We start from the raw sequence: 15,344 nt of genomic DNA, 5'->3' as shown, positions 1-15,344 counted from the left end.
GTGACGATAGGAAGAATGCAGTTATATATAGTTTGGTGCCGTAGAAGGGCAAAGGGTAATTTGCAGATAATTTGAAGATAGAAGAAAAATATGAAAAGAGTGGTGCGGAAGGAATTGGGTGAAAAAAGAAAAGCAGAAATGGGGAAGTAATATAATAGTTTTACGAAAAGAAAGTTGTGAGTGAGCACATAAAGGGTAAGGAAAGGACCCATTAGATGGCCCCAATCGGTGTATTTTTGAGTTCTAAGTAGAGAGCATGCGTGCTTTCCACCATTGAGGTTCGCAATGTCCACTTCAAGTTGCTACCGAAAGCTACTTCCAATACGTGAAGGTTAATAATGCCAACATGTTTCCGTGTAAGTAATACATTTGAATAATCTTGGATGAGAGAAAAACAAGTGCTCTTACCTATAAGGAAACCGAGCGAACAAGAAACATTCCCCAAGTTTTTACAACATTATCTATTTTTCGTTCCAGATTCATATTTTTGAGTTAGATCGATTTACCTATGTAGGATTTTTTTCATCCCAATATCTCTGTGCATCATCACGCCATTGCCACCCTTAGTACCCGTCTCAATCATATCCAGGAACATGGAAAAAAAAGGTGTTGCCAATCAATAGTTTTCAATCGTTTTTCTCCAAAGGTAGTACGCATCAACTGAAAGCATCACTAGAATCCTAGCTTCACCAATATATATGCATAATGCTAAGTCAATGATCACATACATTGCATATAATAGAAACCCGGAGTCAAAAAGTGCTTGAAAATTTAGTTACAAAGGAACGGTAGTTTTCATTGGTTAACAACGGATGGATTCGTCGGTCCCTTTCCTTCTGATAGTAACTTGTCAAACTTATATTAGGTTAGTGTGAAAAGATATAATTGTAATGTGTAATGTAATATATTTAAAAATAAAATAAAATAGAAAATCTTAAGTTTGAACGTACACAAGTGTTAGGCTCTTACGCACAACGATATATATAAATAATAATTTTAACAAAGTCTTGGTACACATATCTTATCATTATTTCTTTTCTATGACGTCGTTCCTTCATAGCTCTTGAAGCAATGACGAGGAATCCCTTTTCTATTTGGCCATTGTCAAGTGATATATTTCTTCTTAATAGGATAATATTTTTATTTCATCTATTGCTTACATGTAAATGAAAAGTTGAACTATGTAGAAACCGATTACATTCAAAAAGTAATTGAAATTAAGCATGTGTTCCTATCACATACCGAACCAATTGGAGATTTTTTATTTATTTTTTGAAAGGGGAAATAGAATATTTTTTATGGTGATACTAAGTTTATCCAAAAAAAGTTCTATATCTTCTACAAAGGTTACTCGATTAAATGTAATGTAACATGAAAATAGGTTATAACGAAAAAAAAAAAATCCACCTTACCTGATAGACGTTTTCCAAATGTTTCTTTCTCACTGTAAGCCACGCATATCCTTCCCATAAGTTTTATTCCACTATGTTAAAAGAAAAGTTCGTTTTTTTTTTATTTTTTTATTTTTTTATATCAGCCACGAGTGTTTAGAACTGACATCATATGTTATCGACCACATTCAAGAATGGTGTAGGTTTAATACCTCTTATATCACTTACACCTAGTTAGGTATTAATAAAAAAAGGTTTGATGCAAAATGTCACTATAAGAACTTCATTGCAAAATGTAAAATTTAGTATACAGTATATTAAATTTCTCCTTCTTCTGGAGCAAATGTTGTATGTAGAGTGCTCTCACAGAATTTGGTAGAACAGTTGATAAGTCCGTCTAATAATAAATCATATATATCATATGTCAACAACGATCATGCAAAAAAAAAAAAAAATCCATCGTGTCATCCTTTGAGCTACAAAAAGTTACATACCAATGTCTGGTCATGTAACGCAAGTTTCCTTTTCTTTTTATCAGTATAATCCAACTTAATCAAATTGGATCATGTATAAGTTTTTTTTCTTTCTAAAATTGATAATTTTAAAACGTTGTTTTGTTCTTGTTGAGAATTTAAATATGAATTTAAATCATTAAAAAAAAATAAAAAAATTGAACAACATATAAGATAAAAAATTTATAAATTTACTGTCTTCATATATTTTTAATTAAAGGTTGTGTTAATCATTTATATAAATTTAGTTAGGTGTTCTTAATAAATTCTCCTTTGTTGATAGATATCTCAGTTAGAAATTTTAAAATACTTTTTTGTTAATAAACTATAATATTTAATATTTTAAAAAACACATTTAGTTAATAAAGAAATAATTATATTATAACTAATTTTATTAATAATTTTAGTTAGGTTTGGTTCGTCTTGAGTTTAATGTAAAAATATTTGTTCCATCATTTCACATTGAAATAGATTAAATTGAGTTTGACTAAAAATAGAGAAAGCTTGTAAGATGTTACGAATTGATACCTTACGGCTATAGGTCAGTCACATTTTAGTCTATGTAAGTTATTAAATAATAAAAGATAATGATATTTTGACTACTAAATTTTGATAATTTTTTGTTATAACATGATGTCTCATCTTTTAAGTAGTTTTAGAATATTGAAAATGAGAAAAATAAAAAATAAAAAACCACTTAAAAGATGACACCTAAGGTTGTAAGAGAAAGTTGTCAAAATTAAGTAGTCAAAAAATCATTTTTCTTAAATAAACGGTCAAATACTGTTGTAAGATGTACTATACAGTAGCGACTTTATCTAAAAGTAATTTTATAAAAGAAAAATAGAAAGAAACAATGAAATAACATTTTATAAGTTAAAGTTAATTTATGCATAAATTAAAAAAACATTAAATAAAAAGATAGTATGAACTCCTACAGATGAATTTATATCTAAACTAAGTACTTATAAATAAAATTCTTCCATTTTTTTCACTTAAAAATCTTTGTGAAAATTGTTTGACTAAATGAACTTTTATACGTAAGCTAGTTTTAACTTGCTAAAATTGATTTCAAAATTGATTTATTTTTTTTCTTCTAAAAGCACTTATAAGAAAGTTTCTCTAAACAAATTTATATTTACAACTCTTGAAATTTAATAAAACGACCCTACATATTTATAAATACATATGATACCTTTGGATTGATACAATCACATGAAAGAAAAAAAAAATCTATATCAACAACAACAAAGACAAACATAAAAAAAATTATTATTTTAACACCATCTTGACATTTTTGGAAATATATAATTGCATATAAAACCCAAAGTTGTCCACATTTAAAGAAGAAATATTAGAGTCATGTTCTTCTCAAAGTGTATCAATTGAAATTAATGTGTGTAAATGAACATATTATTGAGTAAATTTTACGTTTTTTGTTTTTCCATGAACCGAGATACTCTTTACGTGTATTTATATTGTCTAGTAACCAATGGACTTTGGAATACAATTATATATGAGTTTATTATTGTGAAATTTGTCTAATGATATTTTTACCTTTTATTGTGTTAAGTTTAACTTTATTTTTGTGACATATAAGAGATGTGTTCATGGAAAAAATAATAAAATTTTAAAAATGGGTTTTAATAGAGTTTTAAGACTTTTGTTTTTTCATATTGTTAGATCATCAATGTGATAATTTTGGAATGGTTCACCTACTCCATTTGAATTATATTTAGCTTTTATTTTTAAGTCAAAGCATAAGAGATTACTACAAAAAGAACCATATCTTAGATTAGATAAAGGATATGCGATAACTTATTATTTTTATGAAAGATAGGTATAAGGCATTATTCAACAAGGTTGGATAATATATTTGTTAATGAGTTAAAATTATAATTGATATTTGAAAATTAAACTCGTCACCTTGATCTCGATATACTTAACACTAGAATGAAAGTTATAGGTGATAAATATATATATATATATATATATATATATATATATATATATATATATATATATATATATATATATATATATATATATATATATATATATATATATATATATTTTAGATCATGATAATTAAATATTAACATTTGTGTTTGTTTGGAATTTGATTCATTTGATCTCCATAGTTAGACAATGATACCAGTAATAGGTTATATTTGAAACAATCAATATTTTCATGATAAATAATTCAATATTTTTCAACATGTATTAAACTCTTCACACAATAATATAAACTTTTATTATATTTCACTCAAGAAGATTTACTCTTATAATAATTTAACAGTATGTAAACTTTATCAATTTCTTATATTTCATGAAATTTCGATAATATTTTATATTTGTTGGTATAAAATGGAAATATTGACACAAATCTCTACAATCAAATATGTTCTCAGAGACCAACAAAAAATGCAATAAATTAAAATTAAGTAAAATTTATGAAATACCAATTATAAGTTATGATTAATCAACTAATATGAAAGTTAATACTTTTCTTAAACAGTTCCATGAGACAATTCGATGTACTGGTATAAATTGTACTCGTTTTTATATAAAGGAACACTTTTAAGATTTAAAAAGTATTAGACAAATTATTGTATTAAATCTCAAACAAAGAACTAAATCTCTCAATAAACAAATCTAACAAAAATTGAGTTGCATAACTTAAAATATGAAATAATCAAAATCTAACATTATTTGTTTGTTGGGACTCGGACATCCAAAACTTAATACCAACACATTCACCAAATCAATATTCCTAATTATTCACAATATATTCTATATTAACAAACATAAAAGAATTTAACCTTAAATCCTATGTAATTAAATGTTAATAAAATTAAGAAGGAAGGAATGTGAAGGCGATGGAGATATGAACAATTAAATATAGGGTTAAATATGTTTTTGGTCCCTCAAGTTTCAGTAATTTTTGGAATTAGTCCCTCATCAAAATTTTATACCAATTTAGTCATTCATCTTTCAAAATGCGTGAATTTAGTCCTTTTAACCAAATTTTGTTAAGTTTATCTGACCTTTCAAGCATATTTCATAATAGTATTTGAGTTAACATTGAAGCAAAAATGTGTCAAACAGTGTAAATAATTTAAATACTATCATGAAATGCGTTAACTTAACAAAATTTGGTTTAAATGACTAAATTCACGTATTTTGAAAGATGAAAGACTAAATTGGTCAAAAATTTTGATGAGGAACTAATTTCAAATTTCGCTGAAACTTGAGGGACCAAAAACATATTTAACTCTTAAATATACAGAGGTGGCTTAATGTGGTGGCTGTACGAAGGTAAGTGTAGTTGGACGGCATGACTAGTCAACTATGACGATAGAGCGGCGCAGTGAGATAGGAAAATGGAGAAAATAATTGTGGAAGAGAAAAAGTACACTTTTTGAGTTATAGCAGAAGAAACGACAACAATTTTTTAAATAATCTTCATATATATATATATATATATATATATATATATATATATATATATATATATATATATATGGTTTTAATGATAATTATGTAATAAAACTGTTATTTTTCTCTCTGATTTTTAACTTTTAAGGACAATTCTTAACTAATCATCGTAAAATTTTTATCGTAATTACAAAATATTCACGACGTCTGTTTTGATGATAAGAGCTCCTCAGTCGTCATAACAATATTATGTATTATGTTTGAAGGTGTTTCTTTTCAACTTTCACTAGTTCTCTATACTTGCTTAGGTTTTTATAAACATAGTTTAATATTACGTTTGGTGTTGATTTTTTTTTCTTTATTGATACATTGAAAAAAAAATGTACTTTATTTTCATTTGACCTTAAGGGACATTTATTTTAAGTGTTAGTATCAAGTATTTAATGATATATATGTAAGGTGAGGTGTGCATCCATTTATATATTATCAAATTGTTTTATCTATAGTTCAGGTATATACATTTTATGTGTGAAACTAAATATTAATAAATTGATGGTGAGATAACGAAACGATAGCGAATGAAACTATATGTCCAAGAAATACAAATCTCGCTACGAGAAGTTTTAACTATTACGGGTGGAACTATATTTTTTATTAACAATTAACTTAGATAAATTTTAGGTTATTTACAAATTATCAAATTTTATATTGTTTAGTAGAAGAATAGTATATTAAAAAAAATTAAAAATCAGAGAATCTAAATTGCTCGTGACGGTACTCACCTGTATTTCTTATAGGACTCATGTATCATGTGTTTCTTAAGTTGACATATGTGCCATAGGGTTTAGAATGTAGAAAAAGTATATATATTAACTCCTATGTGTAAAACATACATTAAAAAAAACAATTTATTAACGTGTCTCAAAACAAAAGTGACTCAACTGAAACTTACTTAAAATGTTATGATCGAAATTTTTTTTTCTATTTTTGTGTTTAAAAAGTTGTTTTTGTGATAAATTGTGTGGATCACAATTAATATATATGACAGTGTATGGTGGATTTGGATGGCCAGGGTTTGTTTCTGCTTTGGAGAATGTGCTTGTCATGCACTTTTACCATGAGAGAAATTTATGGTTGTGTTGCAGGGGCCAAAACTAAGAAAAAGATAAAAAAAATTTGCATATGAGATGGTGGAATAACACTGATTTGTGTATCTAAAAGACAGAAGAGGGTCCCAAAGAGTATGATTGGGTAAATGAGTGAAGAAATTGGTCCCATCTCATTCATCTCCAGAAGATAAAGCCATAAAATGTGAGCATGAAAGATGAAAAAACTTTTATGATTGGCTAAATCTCCTAAGTAAGTGAGACCCATCTCTTATATCTTCACTAGACAATTCGCACGAGACAATTTGTCAGCAAGTTAAACGTGAAACGGCCTAATTTGAAGTGAGTGAAGTGTAGTCTTGTGTTTAGCTCCTACATAACTTGATAAAAGGGAAATTTCATGCAATTCATGTTTTCCATGCACCATCCCCAACTTTACTTACTATTTTCACAAATAAAATATAGGATATTACTTCTACACTTTTCCATCTCTAATTATTACTAACCTTTCTTTCTTTTTAATATACACCATCTAATTAAGTAGTGTATTAGATTAAGATTAATTATGTTTTCTATTCTTGTTGGAAGTCACACGTCGACTAAAAATAAGACAATTTTATAATATATAGATGAGGTGCAAACTTCACTTTAGAAGTTGATTATGTGAGATTGGGTTAAGCTTAAGTCTATTTCTTACCAATTTTATAATTATAGTAAGAAATCATATTTTGTTTCTAAAGTAGAAGTATATAATCTATTTGGTTCTGAATTTCATACATATGAAAGGTATACTATAGTGTTTAGTTGAACTTCATTTCCACATGTCATTTTGTTGAAATGATATTTTACATTATTTTTATAAAACTTAGAGGTGAAATAATTTATAACTTGGTTTAAAGATAAAATACAATTTTTTTATAATAGTTACCAATGAAAAATATATTTAACTACTTAAATTTTATATATATATATATATATATATTTATATATCAAATGTGAATATACACATAATAACATGTTTTAGGAAAAAAATAGTTAACATAGAAGACCCTATAAATTCCCTAATAGAAATTAGTTAACGAAAATTAAGCAATAAATATGTCTCATTATTTATAATATGGTAGTCAAAAACAAGTTTAAATATGGTTTTTTTTTTCCTAAAAGTAAATGTTGACTCAAATAATCTAAAGTTCTATTTGTCTTGAGATTCATGTGAAACACGTGAAAGCTTCAACATTTCTATTTTTTTCCCAAGCAAATAAACACGTGACTTTAATTGTAACCAAGTGAATAACCTCTTTGTATATATATTTATGCTTGACTCATTAGATTGAAAGACATCGATCTAATGTGTTATATGTTTGTCTTGTACATGTTAAATAAGGTAGTGTTCGGGTCATGAGCATATTTTTTATGCTTAAAAGATGGTAGTTAATTACAGAAATATTAATCTGTCTTCTACAAAGATAAATTATTTTTGGTTCAGTTTTCAAAAACTGAACTTTAGAAATAATGGATTCAGTGTAATCTATTATGAGAATAAAAAAAAAAATCAACAACCCTTATAGGAAATAAACACCCATTTAGGAGAGGGAGGAAAAGAATAATTTTTTTCAGGAAAATGACATTTGACCTAAAAGGAGAGAGGATAAAAGCACATTCGGAAGGAGTAGTATTCATCTTTATTCTTATTCTAATATTCAGAATGTTAAGGAGTAGTAACTCTCTTATCTATCATAATGTATTCTTAACTCTATGTGAATTTCACTATTCATTATAATTCTTTTTCATCACTCTTGTGTTTTATTCTTGTTTTAATTGCATATGCTAGATTGATTGCATATGTGAAGGTAACTGCTGATTGAGAGATAATTTGATAAATCTTACTAAGATAGAACAAGTAATAGATTTCACATTTTAGACATAGATGTTGAACATTTAGTCATTCATAACATCAAAATCTTGATATTAATGCAAACTTATAATAAACATTGGTAGACATATGATTTTTATGATTCACATTTAGACTTGTCGGTAAGACATTACTTGTTACAAATGGTGTGAATTCTAGAGAAAGAATTAGAAATATATTATTTGATGTTTTTGCTTTGAATTGAATCATGAAACACAATCTCAGTGAAGCCTTTATCATATATTGTTGTACACCACATGTTTGATAAAAATACAAAAAGAATTTTATTTTTGTTTTCATGAAATTTGTTTGTCTAATTGAGTTATGAATTGCAATAGTTTTCACTTGTTGCACAAGTATCTTGGAAACCGATACTTGGACTTTTCACTTTATTACTTGTACGATTTGGTACATTTGCCAATCTCGTAACAAGTTTTTAGTGCCAACTCCAATCGATGGTCAGTTGAATTAGCCCCAATCGACGATCACCCGAGTTGCTCGTAGCTGAAGTTCGGCCAAGTTAGCCTCAACCAAAGCTTGAACGAAGTTTGACCGAGTTGGATCGACTGAAGATCAGTCTGAATCGACCTTAACCAAAGGTCAGACAGAGTTGATTCTAGCCGAAGGTCGAGGAGGACCTATGGTTGAGCCGAGATGACCTAAGAAGAAAGGTTGAGTCTACTCGGCCCAACCCATATCTAATAGACCTAATAGTCAGATTCATTAGATTGATCTCTTGAATTTAACGTGGATTCATTGTTGTTTTAATCAAATTTAAATTAGGTTGAAAAAATGTAAATCTAGAGCAAATAGATATCCTATAAAATTCGTAAAGGGTTAAAGCAGATGATATTATCTTTCTTGCCCATACATCATATTGGGCTCTTCTGCTTTCATCTACAGTCCAATGAGCAAGGGTTTAATTTCATGAACATCATCGACAATTATCACAGGAATAAAAGAACCATTTAAAACTGCATCCCAAAATCCTGATTAAGAAATCCGAGAAAAAATTGCATTCTTACTTTCCAAAAGACATAATTTTCACTCACAAAAAAGTGAAGGTCTTTTAATAGAGGCACTCTCAGCAAAGGTTTAGTTTTGTCCAACCATTTTCGAATCAATGGACAACCATTAATTCACGTATGGACAAAAACCAAAGGGGGGTGAATTGGTTTATCAATAAAAATTAAGACTTTATTTTTTTTCCAAAAATTTTCTATTTTAAGTGAAAGATTCAGTTCATTTAAAGCAAGTGCGGTTTAATAAATAGAGTAGGGAAGAAGATGAACTAAAGTATTGATACTGGTTCATATCAAAAAGACTCTACGTCTAGTTTTTAATATCTCAAATAAGGAGATTAACTAAATCATTAAAACAAACACGGTACAACCATATAAAAGAGAGTAATTAGATAACACATCTCACACAAGAGATGAAAACACTTCCTCTGAAACACACAGAGGATGACCAACTTTCCTAGCAGCAACAACAACAGTCAATTCCCCAAGAACCCACTTGGTAAAAGTTATTGCTCTATCCGCATTAGTTTTTTCAAAGGTCCTTTCTTAAAAATCACTTAGGCAGTTCTTTAGCAATCACAATACTAAAATTCTGATTCTCAGAAACGTGTTTTTGAAAGTTGTTATGAGCTCTATAAATAGCGTTTTAAAAATTAGGTCAAGAAACTGAAAAAACAAGTTCCAACTGCCAAAGATAATTGATTATCGCTTATGATAATCGATTATTTCAGAGTAGTTTCTAAAAACAATATTTTTCGCTAATAATCGATTATCCACTAAGATAATCAATTATTTTAGTGGCATTTTTGAAAACTGAAGAAAACTTAGGATAATTGATTATCATAGTACATTTTGCAAAAATAAAAACGTTACAGAAATATTAAGTGTCTGCCACAATTTTATGAAATTCTAAGCTAACTTAAACAACTACATACAATAAGAACTTATTACAAGAGGCTTTAAACAATAACTAAATAGTTTTCCAATAATCTTCCAATATTTGGTTCGTGGTTCCTCGTAATTGTCATCGTCAAAATCTTTACGATTCAACTCTTCTTGTACCTCATAATTTATTGTAGCATTACCCATTACTTTCTGGTTTTGTTTGATTATCAACATTACTCATGCTGATAAAACAATAACCAACATTATCCATAAATATGTCTCTGGTTAGTTCAAATTACCCGTGCCTAAAAATGTGTGGGAAAAGAATATGCATGTTTAAATCATTTTAGTGTTTTGATTTTATCCTAATGAGAATGCATACCTTAAAACACAACCAAATCCAACACCACTTTTATCGATGACTTATCACAATGCATAAAAGATATCTATGTATGAAGAGTCATTTGGGTTATATGAATTTTGTGTCACAAATTACTTCAATTGGTCATATATATATATATATATATATATATATATATATATATATATATATATATATATATATATATATATATATATTTATACTATAAGCAGGTAAGGTAGAATAATTGTAGTGCAACCTTTACATTATGTTGAAAGGAGGTAGGGATAATATTGTCTTAGTGATCTTTGATACCTTATTTTGGCTGTTCTTGTTCACACCTCGTGTTAATACCAAACTTAGTAAAATTCAAATTCTGCCTTTGAAAAAAAAAAATGTGGAAGTTAAAAAGATTACTTCATTTGGATTGGATAATAAAATAATACAAAATTAAGTATTTACAAAAGAACGTGTTTTGGTAACCAAATTTGAAGATACTTTCAAAAGTTTGCGGGGTTAGCTGTAGGCATGCATTACATCGTTCACCTTAAAACTCGATGCTAAGAAAATCAAAGAATTTTATAATGTCTGGAAAAATTCACAATTTCTTTGGCATAGCTGTTACATCATTGTTGTGTTTGCTTAAGTGTTTTTTAGTTCACCTAAAACATAATTAGACATTAGATTATATCATTTCTCTTTGTGAAAATAATATAAATAATATGTACAAATTCTTTTAATAAAAAAATGGGCTTTAATTTCTGACATTAATGTTAATTGGTCTAAGAAAACATTCAATGCATCTTGTGGCAACGATGAAGCCTTTGAACAACCAGAAAAAAATTGAGTTCACTGTTTTCAAAGGCATTTTCAGAATAAAATATTCAAAACGTAAAAAGTGCACTTTGAAAAAATCAGTTTCCAATATAAAAATATATATATCAAAATGACTATTCGGAATGTCGGATGCAAATTTCACAGTTCGAAAACAATAGTATAATACTTTCAAACATGTTTTACATGTGTACAAATCACAATACAGATTTTATAATTCAAAATACATTAACAAATAACAAAAAAAATGCGAAAGAGAAAATTATTAGAAGCAAACGTGTCCTATTTAATTTCTCATGGCCTTAAATATGTAAAATGGGCTGTTACATTAATTTTCGGCCCAAATCATTGGATACAACAGTAAGACTTTTTCTTCGTACACCCATTTCTTCCTCCATCACCAATATGTTTTTGTCTTTTATTTTTCTATTTTTAACTTATCTACAATAGTGAAAACATCTTTATATAATTATATAAAGATGTTAACTGATATTAACAAAGCCCTAATTTATGAAATGTGTATTAGTGAATTTGTTAATGTATAATGTCTATTGGGAAAATTTAGACAATGACCTTTAATGAGCCTTCCATATTTAATCATGATTCGAACATGAAAATCGAATTTAATATCACTTGGATTAATGACATGTTGGTTTAGAATATGCTTAATCTTACTTCAAAACATGTAGTCTATAATGTGTTTTTATATTTGCTTATTTCAAATTTCCTCTCACCTCCTTTTCTGTTTTCTTGAGACGTATAATCTGAAAATTTAGATAATATTTTTTGGAACGTATGAGTACAATAAATACATTATATATATTTGTTTTAACTATCAGCAAAGCCGTCTTAGCTCAGCGGTAGAGCGCGTGGCTTTTAACCACGTGGTCGTGGGTTCGATCCCCACAGACGGCGTAAAACTTTATATTTTTAAAAAAATACCTAAATTAACATTTTTCGTCATTCAGTTCTCTAAACTCTAAAAAAACTTCATTTGTACCGGTAGAAAAAGAACACACAGAATAACTTGTGACTTAATATTTAAATAATTAATTACTTAAAAAAATTGAAAGTTAGGATTTTATCAGTATCAAGTATCTCTTGTAAAATATGATTTTTTTTATCAACAATAACAATAACAAATATGTATTGAAAATAGATATCAAATTTTCTGAAACATAATATAAAAACAGGAAAAAAGAAGTAAAGAGAAAAAGAACATGGAATTGTCACGTTATGGACATCTTTCCTTACAAGATTAAAGAAAAAGCAATTAACATACCACAATAAATTGTTAAGAATATACATCCTTATAAGACACATCAAAAAATTTCTTGACTACCCCAAAAACATGAATTTACATAATTAACAATCTAATTTTCACATCATATCTTCATCATTGTTCATCTTTGTTGATCTTCATCTAGTATGTCTTTGTTTCCACTTTGAACAATGGTAAAAAGTGTTGTTTTTTAGCGGTCCTTAAATATTAATCAAACCACAAAGAATAAGTCGCTAAGATCGTGATTCACCAAACTATAAGATTAAAGAGCAAGGTTGATTCATCCTAAACTTAGTTTTTACCTGATTTAAACTAAAAGTAGACATGTACTGAGACATTAACACTAGTCAGAGTAAGAAAATATTATAAAATATTTATGTATGATCAGGCTCATGCTCTAGTCTATGCTAACATAAAAACTTCCTCTACGTCTATTGTTGCATTTCTAAAAATAACTCCATTTTTTATGAGTTCAAATATCACAAATGATAGTCAACCACATACTTTGTCACATATAATTACATTTGTTACTAAATCTTATGAGTTCAAATTGGCTAAAATGTATTTTTGCACTATTATGATAAATAAAAGTTCTTTCTATCCAAAAGTCACAAATTTGTCATATTTGTGTTGTCACTTTATAGCTAAAACAAAATAAATGACTTACATTTTTATTTGTGGTTCCACACATAACACACGTGTTACTTTTTTAATTATATATCCCTACTACATAAATTATCTCGTGTGACTAGTTTATTAATAAGTACTCTCATATCAAAAATTGAGTTGATACAATGCTTCAATTTTTCAAATAGGTCACATCTAAACTCTTCCTAAACACTATTCTCATAATTTAATATTTTATAAGTCAAATTGACTATATATTTTTGTGCAAATTATGACTTATTGATTTGTTGTTATGTGATAGCCTATCATGTTTTTTCTTTCGATGATATTGAATCTCACTTAAAAGGAAAAACAGGCAAAATTAACATGTAGCAATAAAGTAAATTACAAAGAATCATATAAATTAAAACGAAATATTAGGCTCCCCATAAAATTGAATGGAAGGAATCACAAGATCCTTCTTTCCTACCTGTGAATCATGTTTATGTTGTTCATTTACACGTTAAAAGATGATGAAAAATCTTATTGTGACTTTGTGATGCAACAAATGCAAACAGTCTAGTGTGGACGAAAGAGCGGAAGATGGTGATGGTGTGTGTGCCGCCATAAATGGAAATGATAATAACGGTGTTGATTTTGGTTTTGGTGTAATCCAAGTCAAAGTATTTCTTTTCAATTAAAGCTTACGTTTTGTTTTTGTTTTTTTGTTTTACAAAAATATTAAAGCTTACGTTGAAGTTTTCCGAGTATGATTTATCGAAGAAAAGCGTTTATCCCCAAATGAAATTTTTGAAAAACACTTGAACCTCATTATTTGACATCAATTCAAACGCATGTGAGGTTAAACTCATGCTTTTGAGATGCAAAATAGGGTAGCCGAAATTTGAACTTGAGCTTTGGTTAACATTTAAATCCTTTGTTAGGAAAAATCAAAGTCAGAAAGTTTAATTCAATTGGCCAAATATGTGGTCCATAAAACGAATACGGCACCGATTACGTAGAAATCATTCTAAACTGAAATTTAAATTGTCGAATGTTAGAAATACACAATTCTTGCCAATAATATTTTCTGCATATGATAAGAGACATTTTTGTGTATGCTAAATATATATTAATAAGAGACATTTTTGTTTTCTTTCTTTTACTATATTGCAATGATATATTGCGTTGACCCAGTTTATTAAATTCCATTCGACCAATATTCTCTATGAAGACTAATCCCACATCATTTTCTTAGTTCAGAGTACTACATAATATTGATATATTATATAGGCTTAATTATATCTTTAATTCCTATACTTTGTAAAACTTATAGTTTTGGTTTCTAAATATTTTTCTCTCGCAATTTTAGTTCATTAATTTTTAATCATACGTAACTTTAGTTTATTAAATTTATACGTAATTTTTCTCACCAACTTTTAGTTATTTGATTTTGTTTTTCAATTTTCAATTTAATTATTCATAACTTTATTTTATTACTCTGGACTTAGTCAGGGAGAAGTTAAGATGCTTTTTCCAAATATTTTTTTTATTAGTCAAAAGAATTTAAAGATTTAAAAATACTTGAAATAAATCCATTTACAAGCAAATATATTATACGAAAATAATTTAAATATACTATAAGTATCTTTAGCCTAATGTGATTAGTTATAAGGTAGGAGGATGAGAGCAATTAGAGTTTAATTATTGAAAGCCTGGTCCCCATTTTAGTTTGGCCTAATTAAGTAATTAGATAAACGAAACCAACATTTTAACCTTATTAGGTAAAGATAATAGTATTTTGACATATTTTTTTTTAGTACCATTTGATATTACTTTTTATAACTATTTATTTTCTCTTTTCTATAAAAATATAAAAATTAATTTTTATTAAGACTATTTTACTTTTATACAAGTTATCAAATGATGTGAAATAACCTTTTTTCATTAGGTAATGCTTCACTCTCTTGTGCTACCCACGCTCTCAAGTGGATC

The 15,344-nt window shown here is 27.5% G+C and overlaps 1 non-coding gene across 1 annotated transcript; it reads left to right on the top strand.

The window, feature by feature from the left end:
* The first annotated feature begins 12,304 nt into the window (after positions 1–12,304).
* On the top strand, positions 12,305–12,376 carry TRNAK-UUU (transfer RNA lysine (anticodon UUU)). The gene has a single exon. It is a non-coding gene; the product is annotated as a tRNA-Lys (tRNA).
* Positions 12,377–15,344: the final 2,968 nt, after the last annotated feature.

This window comes from Vigna unguiculata, chromosome 5, assembly GCF_037176805.1.
Source record: "Vigna unguiculata cultivar grain cowpea cultivar isolate G323 ecotype 2 chromosome 5, ASM3717680v1, whole genome shotgun sequence".
NCBI lineage: Eukaryota > Viridiplantae > Streptophyta > Magnoliopsida > Fabales > Fabaceae > Vigna > Vigna unguiculata.
Note: the sequence above shows the minus strand (reverse complement) of the source record. Positions and strands in the feature narration are given on the sequence as shown.